The sequence below is a fragment of the Carcharhinus amblyrhynchos genome, chromosome 16, assembly GCF_965287045.1.
Source record: "Carcharhinus amblyrhynchos chromosome 16, sCarAmb.v2.hapA, whole genome shotgun sequence".
In the NCBI taxonomy this organism is placed as follows: domain Eukaryota; kingdom Metazoa; phylum Chordata; class Chondrichthyes; order Carcharhiniformes; family Carcharhinidae; genus Carcharhinus; species Carcharhinus amblyrhynchos.
The window spans coordinates 828,467-842,648 of NC_137339.1; the positions used below are offsets into that span (position 1 = coordinate 828,467).

At 49.1% G+C, this 14,182-nt stretch overlaps 1 protein-coding gene across 1 annotated transcript in view; it reads left to right on the top strand.

Moving 5' to 3' along the window:
* The first annotated feature begins 8,559 nt into the window (after positions 1-8,559).
* LOC145353768 (matrix metalloproteinase-24-like) overlaps positions 8,560-14,182 on the top strand; it is a 114,287-nt gene continuing 108,664 nt past the window's right edge. Inside the window, exon 1 of the mRNA XM_080204543.1 lies at positions 8,560-8,635. The gene's annotated coding sequence lies outside the window, so the exon portion shown is untranslated. The remainder of the gene's footprint in view (positions 8,636-14,182) is intronic.

Consider the following 14,182-nt stretch of genomic DNA (forward strand, 5'->3'; position numbering starts at 1 on the left):
CCGAGGAAAAAGGCTATCACTATCCACCCTATCTAAACCTCTAATCATCTTATATGTTTCAATAAGATCCCCTCTTAGCCGCCTTCTTTGTAGCGAAAACAACCCCAAATCCCTCAGTCTCTCCTCATAGGACCTCCCCTCCATACCAGGCAACATCCTGGTAAACCTCCTCTGCACCCTCTCCAAAGCCTCCACATCCTTCCTATAATGTGGGGACCAGAACTGCACACAATACTCCAAGTGCGGCCGCACCAGAGTTGTGTACAGTTGCAACATGACGCTGCGACTCCTAAATTCAATCCCCCTACCAATAAACACCAAGACACCGTATGCCTTCTTAACAACCTTATCTACTTGATTCCCAACTTTCAGGGATCTATGTACACATACACCTAGATCCCTCTGTTCATCCACACTATTCAGAGTCCTCCTGTTAGCCCTATACTCGACACATCTGTTATTCCTACCAAAGTGAATTACCTCACACTTCTCCGCATTAAACTCCATCCGCCACCTCTCAGCCCAGCTCTGCAACCTGTCTAAGTCTCCCTGCAAACTATGACACCCTTCCTCACAATCTACCACACCCCCGACTTTGGTGTCATCAGCAAATTTACTAATCCACCCAACTATACCCTCATCCAGATCATTAATAAAAATTACAAACAGCAGTGGCCCCAAAACAGATCCCTGAGGCACACCACTCGAAACCGAACTCCATGACGAATATTTACCATCAACCACCACCCTGTGTGCAGTTTTGGGCGCCGCACCTGCGCAAAGATATTTTGGCCTTGGAGGGAGTGCAGAGGAGGTTTACTAGGCTGATACCGGAGTTGAGGGGGTTGAGCTATGAGGAGAGGCTGAATAAACTGGGCTTGTACTCGTTAGAGTTTAGAAGAATGAGGGGAGATCTCATTGAGACATGTAAGATGATGAATGGGATGGATAGGATAGAGGTGGAGAGACTCTTCCCGCTCAAAAAAGACAGTAGGACTAGGGGGCACAGCCTCAAGATAAAAGGGGGGCGGTTTAGAACGGAGTTGAGGAGGAACTTCTTCACTCAAAGGGTGGTGAATCTCTGGAATTCTCTGCCCGTTGAAGTGGTGGAGGCTGCCTCGCTAAATATTTTTAAGACGCGGGTTGATGGGTTTTTGATAAGAGAGGGGATTAAGGGTTATGGGGAGAAAGCGGGAAAGTGGAACTGAGCAGCGACAGATCAGCCATGATCTTATTGAATGGCGGGGCAGGCTCGAAGGGCTAGATGGCCTACTCCTGCTCCTATTTCTTATGTTCTTATGTTCTTATGTCTCCTATCTGCTAGCCAATTCCTGATCCAATTTCCTAGATTACCCTCAATCCCATACATCTGCATTTTCTGCAGAAGCCTACCATGGTGAACCTTATCAAACACCTTACTAAAATCCATATATACCACGTCAACTGCCTTACCCCCATCCACCTCTTTGGTCACTTTCTCAAAAAACTCAATAAGGTTAGTAAGGCATGACCTACCCGCTACAAAACCATGCTGACTATCTCCAATCAATTCATTACTCTCCAAATAACTATAAATCCTATCCCTAATAATTTTTTCTAAAACCTTGCCCACAACAGAAGTAAGACTCACCGGTCTATAATTCCCGGGGAAGTCTCTGTTCCCCTTCTTAAACAATGGGACAACATTCGCTATCCTCCAATCTTCCGGTACTATACCTGAGACCAACGACGACCTGAAGATCAGAGCCAGAGGCTCTGCAATCACCTCTCTTGCCTCCCAGAGAATCCTAGGGTAAATCCCGTCCGGACCAGGGGACTTATCTATTTTCAAACCCTCAAGAATATCCAGCACATCCCCCTTATCAACTGCAATACTGTCTAGTTTACACCCCTGCAACCCAGTGTCCTCCTCAGCTATATTCTTGTCCCCCTGCGTGAACACCGAAGAGAAATATTGGTTCAATGCCTCTCCAATCTCTTCCGGTTCCACACACAACTTCCCTCTGCTGTTTGTAACTGGCCCTAATCTTGCCCTAACCAACCTTCTGTTCTTGACATACCTATAGAACGCCTTAGGATTCTCCTTAATCCTATCAGCCAAAGTCTTCTCATGTCCTCTTTTAGCCCTTCTTAACTCACTCTTCAACTCCCTCCTAGCCAATCTAAAGCTTTCTAGTGCACTACCTGAGCCCTCAAGTCTCATCCGAACATAAGCCTCCTTTTTCTTTTTAACCAACGAATCACCTTTTTTAGTGCACCACGGTTCCCTAGATCTACCAATTCCTCCTTGCCTGACAGGGACATACATATCAAGGACTCGCAGTAGCTGCTCCTTGAAAAAACTCCACATTTCGGACGTTCCCAGTCCCTGTAATCTCCTAGTCTAACCTATGCTTCCTAATTCTCTCCTAATACAGCCGAGACAAACACATACTGGGAGGATGAAGCAAGATAATTTTGACCATTGGATATGGGCTTTAAAGGTGGAAAAAAGATATATAGCTCTTACACAGGTGATTCTTATAGAAGAATTTAAAGATTCACTTCCTTTGGTTATTACAACACTTGTTGAGGAACAAAAACTTTAAAACGGCTGGATAGGCAGCAGTATTAGCTGTTTATGAATGATCCATGGATCCAAATCAATTTTCCCTCATCCTTGAAGATATGAGAAGGATAGAAAGTGGGAAAGAGAAAAGAAAAAAGTCAGTGAGGAGATAGAACCGTTGGGAATGGTCAGGAAATTTCACCTCAGATCAAAAGGGAAAGTGCCAAATGTGGAAGTGGCATTTGGAGGCCCAAGTGTTTCCATTGTAACAAAATGGAGCACATGCAGGCTGAATTGTTGGAAATTAAATTGAAAACCATTGCTGTAGTAGGAAAGGAAGCAGCTGGAAAGGAAATGGCCGCGAAAACTGTATCAGTGGCTTAGGTGAAGCATGCTCTTCAGAATCAATCAGAAAAGAGGATGGATCTCAGGAGCACAGTACTGGGGGTTCTAGATGCTTTATTTCAAAGGGAGAAGTATTCCCTATTCTCTTATTTGTCTAACAAAATAAGTAAATAAATTAAAATTTTGAGAATTTCAGATCAATCATTAGTGGTAGCTGATGAGACAGTCTGAATTCCAGAAAGTTTTATAAAGGAACAACAAAGGATATTAATCAAAGGGGTTAATCTATTTATTTGGGTAAAGTTATTTTAAGACGTAACTTTATTCATGGAAATGTTACAGTGGGAATAATTCATAAATTATCTCTTGGAAGAATCGACTTTAGTCTGGGTAATGATTTGGCTCGGGGAGACAGCAAAATGATGACAGTGTATCGCGACTTGCAAATGATCGTGTGATCTTAACCAACATTTCAAAACTATTGAGGACAGAAATGAGACACATATTGCAGATAACAAGCAAATGAAGGAGAACTTGACTGATGCAGAAAATCAACTTTCACCTGAAGGAGGAGTTTGCAAATAAAAAAAGAGAACTGATGAGAATAGCTGAGAATCATCAGGAAACTGAAACATTCCTCTGAGGTCCTGAACTGTTTAAAGAATAGACTTGAAAAAGCAAACTTAGGAAAGGTTGATCTTCAGTTGAAACTTGGTGAACTTCAAGCATCAGAAGTATTTAACAAGTATCATGGATTATGGAAAATGCCTTGAAGAAGAAAAGTTACCTGCAAAATTGGAAAGTATGAATCATCAGCCAGAGATCCAGAAATTGTAAAGAGATCTTTCTGAGCCAATAGGCAGAGGCTTTGATTTGAAAATGGTGAGACTACACCAGATGTAATCATAGGCAGAAAGGCAAGTGAACAGTTTGGCAAAGATCATTCAAAACCTGTTGAGAATTGGGCTGAGATGTTTCAGAAATTGTGCAAAAGTGTTGAAAGGTTAGAATGAATGATGAAACTGCAGAGAGAGGAAGAGATTGACACGGCTCAAACAGAACTGAAAAGAACTCGTTTGAAATGGAACTAAAGAACACAAAAAATTCAAAGGATAAATAAAGCAAGAGTACGAGCAAATGTAAGAAGCATCTTAACGATATTCTGGAAACAGCTAAAAGAGATTTTGACAAAAGAAGAAAGGAGATAGTGATGCATTAACTGTGTTAAATCAAAATGCAAATTTAACACCTGTGAATTGGGCTGGCGAGTGGAAACAGTGCATGGACAAAAAGGGCAATTGTACTGCAGAATTAAGTGGGACATTCTTTTGAGTTGAAAACTGGAAAGCAGAACAAAAAGATACACAAGGCTTGAGTTGTGCTGATGTTATCATTTATAGATTCTGATGATGCTGTTAAAGTTATTGGGCAAGATTCTCTTGCCTCCCAGCCATGTTTCCTGACAGTGGAAAGTGGTGCGCCATTCATTGGTCACACTGTTGTCAATGGAATTTCCCACTGATGTCACCCCACAATGCCAGGAAACCCACAGGAGGGGCTGCGAGCTAGCAGGACCAATGAATCCTGCTGGTGTGAATGGCCAGAGAATTCTGGTTAGAATGAATGATGAATCCACGAGAATTCTGGCCATTACCTTCCTTTTGATTAAATCATTTTAATGATGTAATATGACATGTGTAATTGTGAACTTGAAAGGTGAGCCTTTGGAGAGGCTACACAAAACATTTACCAGGATGTTGCCTGGTATGGAGGCATTAGCTATGAGGAGAGGTTGGAGAAACTTGGTTTGTTCTCACTGGAACGATGGAGATTGAGGGGCGACCTGACAGAAGTCTACAAGATTATGAGAGGCACGGACAGAGTGGATAGTCAGAAGCTTTTCCCAGGGTGGAAGAGTCAATTACTAGGGGGCACAAGTTTAAGGTGCGAGGGGCAAGGTTTAAAGATGTACAAGACCAGTCTTTTACACAGAGTAGTGGGTGCCTGGAACTTGTTGCCGGAGGAGGTAGTGGAAGTGGTTACGAAGAGTGAGTTTTAAGGGGCGCCCGGACAAGTACATGAATAGGATGGGAATAGAGGGATATGGTCCCCAGAAGGATAGGGGGTTTTAGTTCAGTCAGGCAGTGTGGTCGGTGCAGGCTTGGAGGGCCGAAGGGCCTGTTCCTGTGCTGTAATTTTCTTTGTTCTTTGTTTCCTTGTATAATAGAATAAGTTAGATGGTTTGATATTAGTGATGTTAAGTTTGTATAAAGTGGGTGTAACACCAGTGTGAAGGCATCTGCATGGTTCTGAAGATTTCTTCCTTTCTAAGGGGAAGGTGTCAGGAAAACAGGGGTCATTTTAAAGAATCAAAAAAAAGTAAAAGTAACGACCTTTTGAGGCAGGGTTCCATTCTGGAATCTTCCCGTCCAGTTCATTAACTGAGATTGAATTCTTGTGTATGCATGTGTGGGTGTGTGTATGTGTGTGCTTGTGGGTATGCATGCGCTTGTGTGGTGTGTTATTGACTGTGTGTATGATAAGAGTATGTGTGATTCTACCTATGTATATTTGTGTGTATGTGTGCATGTAATGTGTGTTGTAAGCATGTATATGTGGTGTGTATGTGTGTGCGTGCGTGAATGCATGTGTGTCTGTATGCATGTGTATATATGTGAGCATATGTGCATGTATGTGTTAGCGTGGATAGAGGATTGGCTGTCAAATAGGAGGCAGAGAGTGGGGGTTAATGGGTGCTATTCGGATTGGTGGTTGGTGACTAGTGGAGTGCCCCAGGGGTCGGTGCTGGGGCCTCAGCTATTTACCATTTATATAGATGATCTGGAGGAGGGAACCGAGTGTATGGTGTTGAAATTTGCTGATGACACCAAGATTGGTGGAACGGCAAATTGCGCAGAGCATGTGGAGAGTCTGCAGAAGGATCTAGATAGGCTGGGCGAATGGGCCAGGAACTGGCAAATGGAATTTAATGTTGGCAAGTACAAGGAGGTCCACTTTGGTAGGAATAATGGTAGGAAGGACTATTACTCACGTGGCGAAAAACTGCAGCAGGCGACGGTGCAGAGGGACCTCGGGGTCCTTGTGCATGAGTCGCAAAAACCCAGCCTGCAGGTGCAGCAGGTGGTCAGGAAGGCGAATGGGATGCTGGCCTTCATAGCGAGGGGGATTGAATATAAAAGTAAAGAGGTCTTGCTGCAGCTGTATAGGGCACTGGTGAGGCCGCAGCTGGAGTACTGTGTGCAGTTTTGGTCGCCGCACTTACGCAAGGATATTTTGGCCTTGGAGGGAGTGCAGAGGAGGTTTACTAGGCTGATGCCGGAGTTGAGGGGGTTGAACTATGAGGAGAGGCTGAATAAACTAGGCTTGTACTCGTTAGAGTTTAGAAGAATGAGGGGAGATCTCATTGAGACATATAAGATGATGAATGGGATGGATAGGATAGAGGTGGAGAGACTCTTCCTGCTCAGAAAGGACAGTAGGAGTAGGGGGCACAGCCTCAAGATAAAGGGGGGGGGGTGCGGTTTAGAACGGAGTTGAGGAGGAACTTCTTCACTCAAAGGGTGGTGAATCTCTGGAATTCTGTGCCCGTTGAGGTGGTGGAGGCTGCCTCGCTAAATATTTTTAAGACGCGGGTTGATGGGCTTTTGATAAGCGAGGGGATTAAGGGTTATGGGGAGAGGGTGGGAATGTGGAACTGAGCCACGACAGATCAGCCATGATCTTATTGAATGGCGGGGCAGGCTCGAAGGGCTAGATGGCCTACTCCTGCTCCTATTTCTTATGTTCTTACGTATATGTGTGAACGAGTGTGTGTATGTATGTCTATGTGTCTGAGCACGTGAATGTATGAATGTTTGTATGAATGTGCGTGTGTCTTTGTCTGTATGTGTGCATGTATATATATTTTGTGTATTTGTTATTGTGTGTGTACGTATGTATGTGTGCTTAGGTTTGTGTGTATATGTGTGTGTGTATATATCTTTGTTCTTCTGTGTACCTGTGCCTCTGTCTTTCTGTGTCCTAGTTCTCAACATTCCAGTGTACAACATACAGTGCTTAATGTTGCAGTGCCCAATACCTAATCCTCAAAATTCCAGTGCTCAATATCTAATGTGCAATTCGTCCAGTTGCCAGTCCAAGTGCAAGGTCTGAGTAAGAAGGTAATCTGTCCTTTAATTGCCCCCATTACCAAACTCTGGATAGTGTTGGTCTGGACAGATTGGGGTCGGAGAGGGTACTGTTAGATCCGGAATCCTGAGTGGCTACTGAAGAAGAAGACTTTCTTCGATTTTAAAGTGACACTACCTATCACAGGATGGGCAGTGGAACAAATTAAATGTCATCAGACAACAAATTTGCGAAATTCCTCCTCAGCAGCTCTGAGTCAACTCAGAATCTCCAAGCAGCAGAACCACTTGGAGAAGAAAGACAAGAATGCAGGAATCAGAGGAAATATCAAAGTGTAGGAAAAGGCATGTGACAGAGTTGGGAGGGAGTGGGGAAGAGTCAGAGGAATGCGGGAGGGGGGAGCAGGACAATGAGGAAGGAGTATGGGGTGGGGACAGGGGGAAGAGGAGGCTGCAGAGTGGGTTAGGAGACAGGGTGCAGTGTGCTGGAGACCATCAGTGATTCAAAGCTGCCCTGTCCTGTCCGGCTCTTCCCTTTCGGCAATGAGCTGAGGAGCTCTGTGCTGCCCCCTGCAGTTGATCCGCGAGAGGGAGGGTGCGGGAGTGCAGGCAATGTTACTGATTCCACATGGAACTTAGTCCCAGATGTGTTGGAAGACAGTAAAGAGAGAGAGAGAGAGGACACACACTCACAGAGAGAGGAGACACACTCACAGAGAGAGAGGAGACACACTTAGAGAGAGACAGAGAGAGAGAGGAGACAGAGAGAGAGAGAAAGAAGGAGACACACAGAGAGAGACAGAGAGAGGAGACACACTCAGAGACAGAGAGGAGACAGAGAGAGAGAGAGACAGAGAGAGGAGACGCAGAGAGAGAGAGACAGACAGAGAGGAGACACAGAGAGAGAGAGACAGAGAGAGAAGGAGACACACACAGAGAAGGAGACACACACAGAGAGAGAAAGAAGGAGACACGCTCAGAGAGAGAGAGGAGACATACTCATAGAGATAGAGAAAGAGGAGACACAGAGAGAGAGAGAGACAGAGGAGACACAGAGAGAGACAGACAGACAGAGAGGAGACACAGAGAGAGAGACAGAGAGAGAAGGAGACACACTCACAGAGAGAGAAGGAGACACATTCACAGAGAAAAAGAGAGGAGACACACTGAGAGAGAGAGAGGCAGACACACACAGACACAAAGAGGCAGAGACACAGAAAGAGAGAGAGGGAGATAGAGCTACAGAGAGACACACACGCAGGGAGAGAGGGGCAGGGACACTGAGACCCACAGGGGCAGGGAGAGACACACACAGACAGACAGGGAGACTGGGCGAGGAGATGCCAGGGGTTGGGGCAGACTCGCTTTAAGACGGGAGTTTGCGCAGAGCCGGGACGGAGACACAGACTCTGCGGAGAATCAAAGCGGAGAAGCAGCGGAGCCGGAGCCGGGGGCGATGGCAGGAGCCGGGGATGTGAGGAGGAGAAGCCGGGGGAGAGGGAGAGGAATGCTGCTGAACTGGAGAACCTGCTACCTACAGGCACTGCTCTGGCTGCTGTCAGTGTGCGGGGAGGAGAGGACCTTCATCGTGGAGGTGAGGGGGGGGGGGGTCCTGACCCTCATCCTTCATCCCTCATCCTTCATCCCTCACCCCTCATCCCTCATCCTTCATCCCTCACCCCTCATCCCTCATCCTTCATCCCTCACCCCTCATCCCTCATCCTTCATCCCTCACCCCTCATCCCTCACCCCTCATCCCTCACCCCTCATCCTTCATCCCTCATCCTTCATCCCTCACCCCTCATCCCTCATCCCTCATTCTCATCCCTCACCCCTCATCCTCAACCCTCATCCCTCATCTCTCATCCCTCACCCCTCACCCCTCATCCCTCATCCTTCATCCCTCACCCCTCATCCCTCACCTCTCATCCTTCATCCCTCATCCTCATCCCTCACCCCTCATCTCTCATCCCTCACCCCTCATCCCTCATCCTTCATCCCTCACCCCTCATCCTTCATCCCTCATCCCTCATTCTCATCCCTCACCCCTCATCCTCAACCCTCATCCCTCACCTCTCATCCTTCGTCCCTCATCCTCATCCCTCACCCCTCATCCCTCACCCCTCACCCCTCATCCCTCATCCTTCATCCTCATCCTCAATCCCCATCCCTGATCCTCATCCCTAATCCCATCCCCATTCCCAACACCTTCCCCATCCCGATCCTATTCCCATTCCCGGGTCTCCCTCGGGCGAGGCTCAGGCGGTGGCTCCGCGGTTCTGGTGGGTTTGGGGAGCGGAGCCCCCGGGGGGGTGCCTCAGTCTGTCAGCCTGAGTGAGGTGGGGGGGGTGGCTCGGTGTTCTGCACCCTGTTTGGCTGGGGGTTGTTGCTGGGGTTGTGCCACAGTGTTTGGGTGGGTTGTGTCTGAGTGTTTGGGTGGGGTTGTGGCAGGGGTTGTGTCTGAGTGTTTGGGTGGGGTTGTGGCAGGGGTTGTGTCTCAGTGTTTGGGTGGGGTTGTGGCAGGGGTTGTGCCTGAATGTTTGGGTGGGGTTGTGGCAGGGGTTGTGTCTCAGTGTTTGGGTGGGGTTGTGGCAGGGGTTGTGTCTCAGTGTTTGGGTGGGGTTGTGGCAGGGGTTGTGTCTCAGTGTTTGGCTGCGGTGTGTGATCCAGGGAAACTGCAGATGTTTGTGGATGAGAGATTGAGGAAGCGTCTATAAATAGCACAATGAGGTTGAATGCTCCTCTCTCTCTCTCTCCTGGATAACATTGCACATTCTTTGCTATTTTCATAAGCGGCTCCCTGTGAGAAGGTGCTGATTCTGTGAATGAAAGGTGGGGGTGGGAGTGTGTGTGAGCTGATTGCAAAAAGCAACCCTGGTGAATGCAGGACAGAAAGTGTTCAGATCCCCAGACAAAGCTCCGCCTGATTGGATTCATTCTCCTGGTGTTCATTATCATGGATTCCGTCCCAGTTCCAGTGAAGCGCCCGAGTTTCAGAGCTAAATGCTGCCACTGTCCCATTTCTGTGCAATACATGGTTCTGAAATGGTTAGCAAGCATTAGTCACTTCCTGTGTTGTGTGTCTCTTGTTTTTCAATGGCTACGTGTTCCTGTTTATAATAACGAGATGTCACATCAGGGGGACAGAGTGGCTTCTCCAGCTGCCTGGTTCAGTCCCTGCCTTGGCAGTTCCTGTACTGATGTCTGTGTACTCACTCTAATTCATAGCTCTGACAATCTCTGGGTGATTGGAGGTGTGTGGGAAAATGTTGTTCCAATTACCGTTGGGAATATCCTTGTGGGAAATGAACCTATACCCGCTGACCTCTACATTTGAACCAGGTTTGACCTTGGTGTTTCCATAGCACCTCCTAAACTCACGACCTTCACCATCTAGAAGGGTAAGGACAAGAGACACCACCTGGAGGTTCCTCTCCAGCTCACTCACCATCCTGACTGGAATTGATATCACTGTTCCTTCACTGTCACTGGGTCAAAATGCTGGCACTCCCATCATAACAGCACTGTGGGTGTACCTACGCCTCAGGGACTGCAGCGATTCAAGAAGGCAGCTCACCATCACCTTCTCGAGGATAACTAAGGATGGGCAGTAAATGCTGGTCTCAGGAATGCAAATATCTTAAGACATACAAAACACCAACAATACCTGATATTGGAATCAGTTATAATCCCTTCCCATCCTCTGACACACTTTTCCCTCATTGATCTCTGAAGACAGACTGTAAGTTTTCATGGTCACTGAGACCTGCAACTCTGTCCCCCCCAGTTCTGCCTCCCTCCTCCCTCTCTCCCCCTCACCCCCAGATCTGCCTCTCCCCTCCCCCTCTCCCCCAGCTCTGCCTCTACCCCCCTCCCCCCAGCTCTGCCGCGCCCCCTCTCCCCTCACCCCCTCCCCCAGCTCTGCGTCTACCCCCTCCCCTCCCCCCAGCTCTGCCTCTACCCCCTCCCCTCCCCCCAGATCTGCCTCTCCCCTCCCCCCAGCTCTGCCTCTCCCCCCTCCTCCCAGCTCTGCCTCTCCCCCAGCTCTGCCTCTCCCCCAGCTCTGCCTCTCCCCCCTCCTCCCAGCTCTGCCTCTCCCCCCTCTCCCCCCTCTCCCCCCAGCTCTGCCTCACCCCCCTCTCCCCCAGCTCTGCCTCTCCCCCCTCTCCCCCAGCTCTGCCTCTCCCCCAGCTCTGCCTCTCCCCCCTCCTCCCAGCTCTGCCTCTCCCCCCTCTCCCCCCTCTCCCCCCAGCTCTGCCTCACCCCCCTCTCCCCCAGCTCTGCCTCTCCCCCAGCTCTGCCTCTCCCCCCTCCTCCCAGCTCTGCCTCTCCCCCCTCTCCCCCAGCTTTGCCTCTCCCCCCTCTCCCCCAGCTCTGCCTCTCCCCCCTCTCCCCCCAGCTCTGCCTCTCCCCCAGGTCTGCCTCTCCCCCCTCTCCCCCAGCTCTGCCTCTCCCCCCTCTCCCCCCAGCTCTGCCTCTCCCCCAGCTCTGCCTCTCCCCCCTCCTCCCAGCTCTGCCTCTCCCCCCTCTCCCCCAGCTTTGCCTCTCCCCCCTCTCCCCCAGCTCTGCCTCTCCCCCCTCTCCCCCCAGCTCTGCCTCTCCCCCAGGTCTGCCTCTCCCCCCTCTCCCCCAGCTCTGCCTCTCCCCCCTCTCCCCCAGCTCTGCCTCTCCCCCCTCCCCCCAGCTCTGCCTCTCCCCCAGGTCTGCCTCTCCCCCCTCCCCCCAGCTCTGCCTCTCCCCCCAGCTCTGCCTCTCCCCCTCCCCCCAGCTCTGCCCCCTGATAGCCCCCCACCCCCCCCCCAGCTCTGCCGCTTCTCTCCCACCTCTCCCCACCACCATCTAATACTCAGCACTGGACCAACAGGAACTTCCTACAATGAAATGTTGAGACTGAAGCTCTTGGCTGTTCAGGAGCTGAAACTCCATTCTTCTCCCTGGCAACTGGCCCAGGCTCAACCAGCTGTTCATGGCTTTGGTATCTTCAATATACAGATTAAAATCCCCCATAATTATTGCCGTTCCGTTTCTGCACGCATCATTTATTTGTTTGTTTATAGCCTGCCCCACCTCAGAGTTATTATTTGGGGGCTTATAGACCACACCCACCAGTGTCTTCCTCCCCTTACTATTCCTTATCTCCACCCACAACAATTCCACGTTTTGCTCTTTGGAGCCTATATCTTCCCTTACTACCACCCTGACATTATCCTTAATTAACAGAGCTATCCCACCCCCTTTTTCCTTCCGTCTATCCTTCCTAAACACTTGATACCCCTGGACATTCAGCTCCCAGTCCCTGTCACCCTGCAACCACGTTTCTGTAATGGCCACCAGATCATATCCATTTGTGCTGATCTGCGCCATCAGCTCATTCACTTTGTTCTGAATGCTTCGTGCATTCAGGTAAAGTGTCTTTATCCCAGCCTTTATCTGGACCTCATTTGTAGAAACGCTACTAACCTCTCTCGTACCCCCTACTCCTTTAATTAGAGGAAGATCCTCAACATTAACCTGCACACATACTTTAGATTTTGTAATTCCACCCCCACCTCCCCCCCCCACTATTTAGTTTAAAGCCCTATCTACAGTCCTAGTTATACGATTCGCCAGGACTCTGGTCCCAGCACGGTTCAGACGAAAACCATCCCATCTGAACAGGTCCCATCTGCCCCAATACTGGTGCCAGTGCCCCATAAATTCAAACCCATTCCTCCCACACCAATCCCTGAGCCACATATGCATCTCCTTAATCCTGTTGACCCTGCACCAATTTGCGCGTGGTTCATGTAGTAATCCAGAGATAACCGCCTTGTTGGTTCTGCTTTTTAATTTAGCTCCCAGATTATCATACTCCCTGTGTGGATCCTTAGTTCCCATTTTGCCTGTGTCGTTGGCACCCACATGTACCACGACGACGGGATTCTCACCCTCCCCCTCCAGGTTCCTCTACAGCCCAGATGAGACATCCTGGACCCGAACACCAGGCAGACAACACATCCTTCGCTATTAGAACATAGAACATAGAACACTACAGCACAAACAGGCCCTTCGGCCCACAAGTTGCGCTGATCACATCTATACCTACCAATCCATAGACCTATCTATAACCCCCAATCCCATTAAATCCCATATACTCATCCAGAAGTCTTTTAAAAGACCTCAGCAAGTTCGCCTCCATCACCACTGACGGCAGCCGATTCCATTCACTCACCACCCTCTGAGTGAAAAACTTACCCCTAACATCACCTCTGTACTTGCTTCCCTGCACCTTAAATCTGTGTCCTCTCGTAGCGACCATTTCAGCCCTGGGAAATAGCCTCTGAGAATCCACCCTATCTATTCCTCTCAACATTTTATAAACCTCTATCAGGTCGCCTCTCAACCTCCGTCTCTCCAGGGAGAAAAGTCCCAGCTCCCTCAACCTATCTTCATAAGGCATGCCTCCCAATCCAGTAAACATCCTTGTAAATCTCCTCTGCACCCTTTCAATAGCTTCTACGTCCTTCCTATAGTGAGGTGACCAGAACTGCGCACAGTACTCCAAGTGGGGCCTGACAAGGGACTTATAAAGTTGCAGCATTACCTCCTGACTCCTAAACTCAATCCCTTGATTAATGAAGGCCAGTACACCATACGCCTTCTTGATCACATCCTCCACCTGCGAGGCCGATTTAAGAGTCCTGTGGACCCGGACCCCAAGATCCTTCTGCTCTTCAACACAGCTAAGACTCCTGCCCTTGATAGTGTACTTGTTCATCCCATTGGTCCTGCCAAAATGGACCACTACACATTTATCCGCTTTGAAGTCCATTCTTTATCCTTGTCACAAACGACAGTGTCTATGCCCCGAACTACACTATCCCCAATTACCACTACAGTTCTCTTTACTTCTTCCGCTTTGACCTCTCCTTGCACCACTGTACCATGGGCAGTTTGCTCGTCAACCTTGCAGCCCTCGTTCTTGTCCACACTGGGAGAAAGAATCTCAAACCTGTTGTGCAGATTCCAGGGGCTGAGGCTTTTGGGTCTCCCCCTCCTTCCTCCCCCCACCCACCTCCTTCCTCCCCCAAACCCCCTCCTTCCTCCCACCCTTCCTCCCCACACCCCCCTCCTTCCTCCCCACACCCCCTCCTTCCCCTCA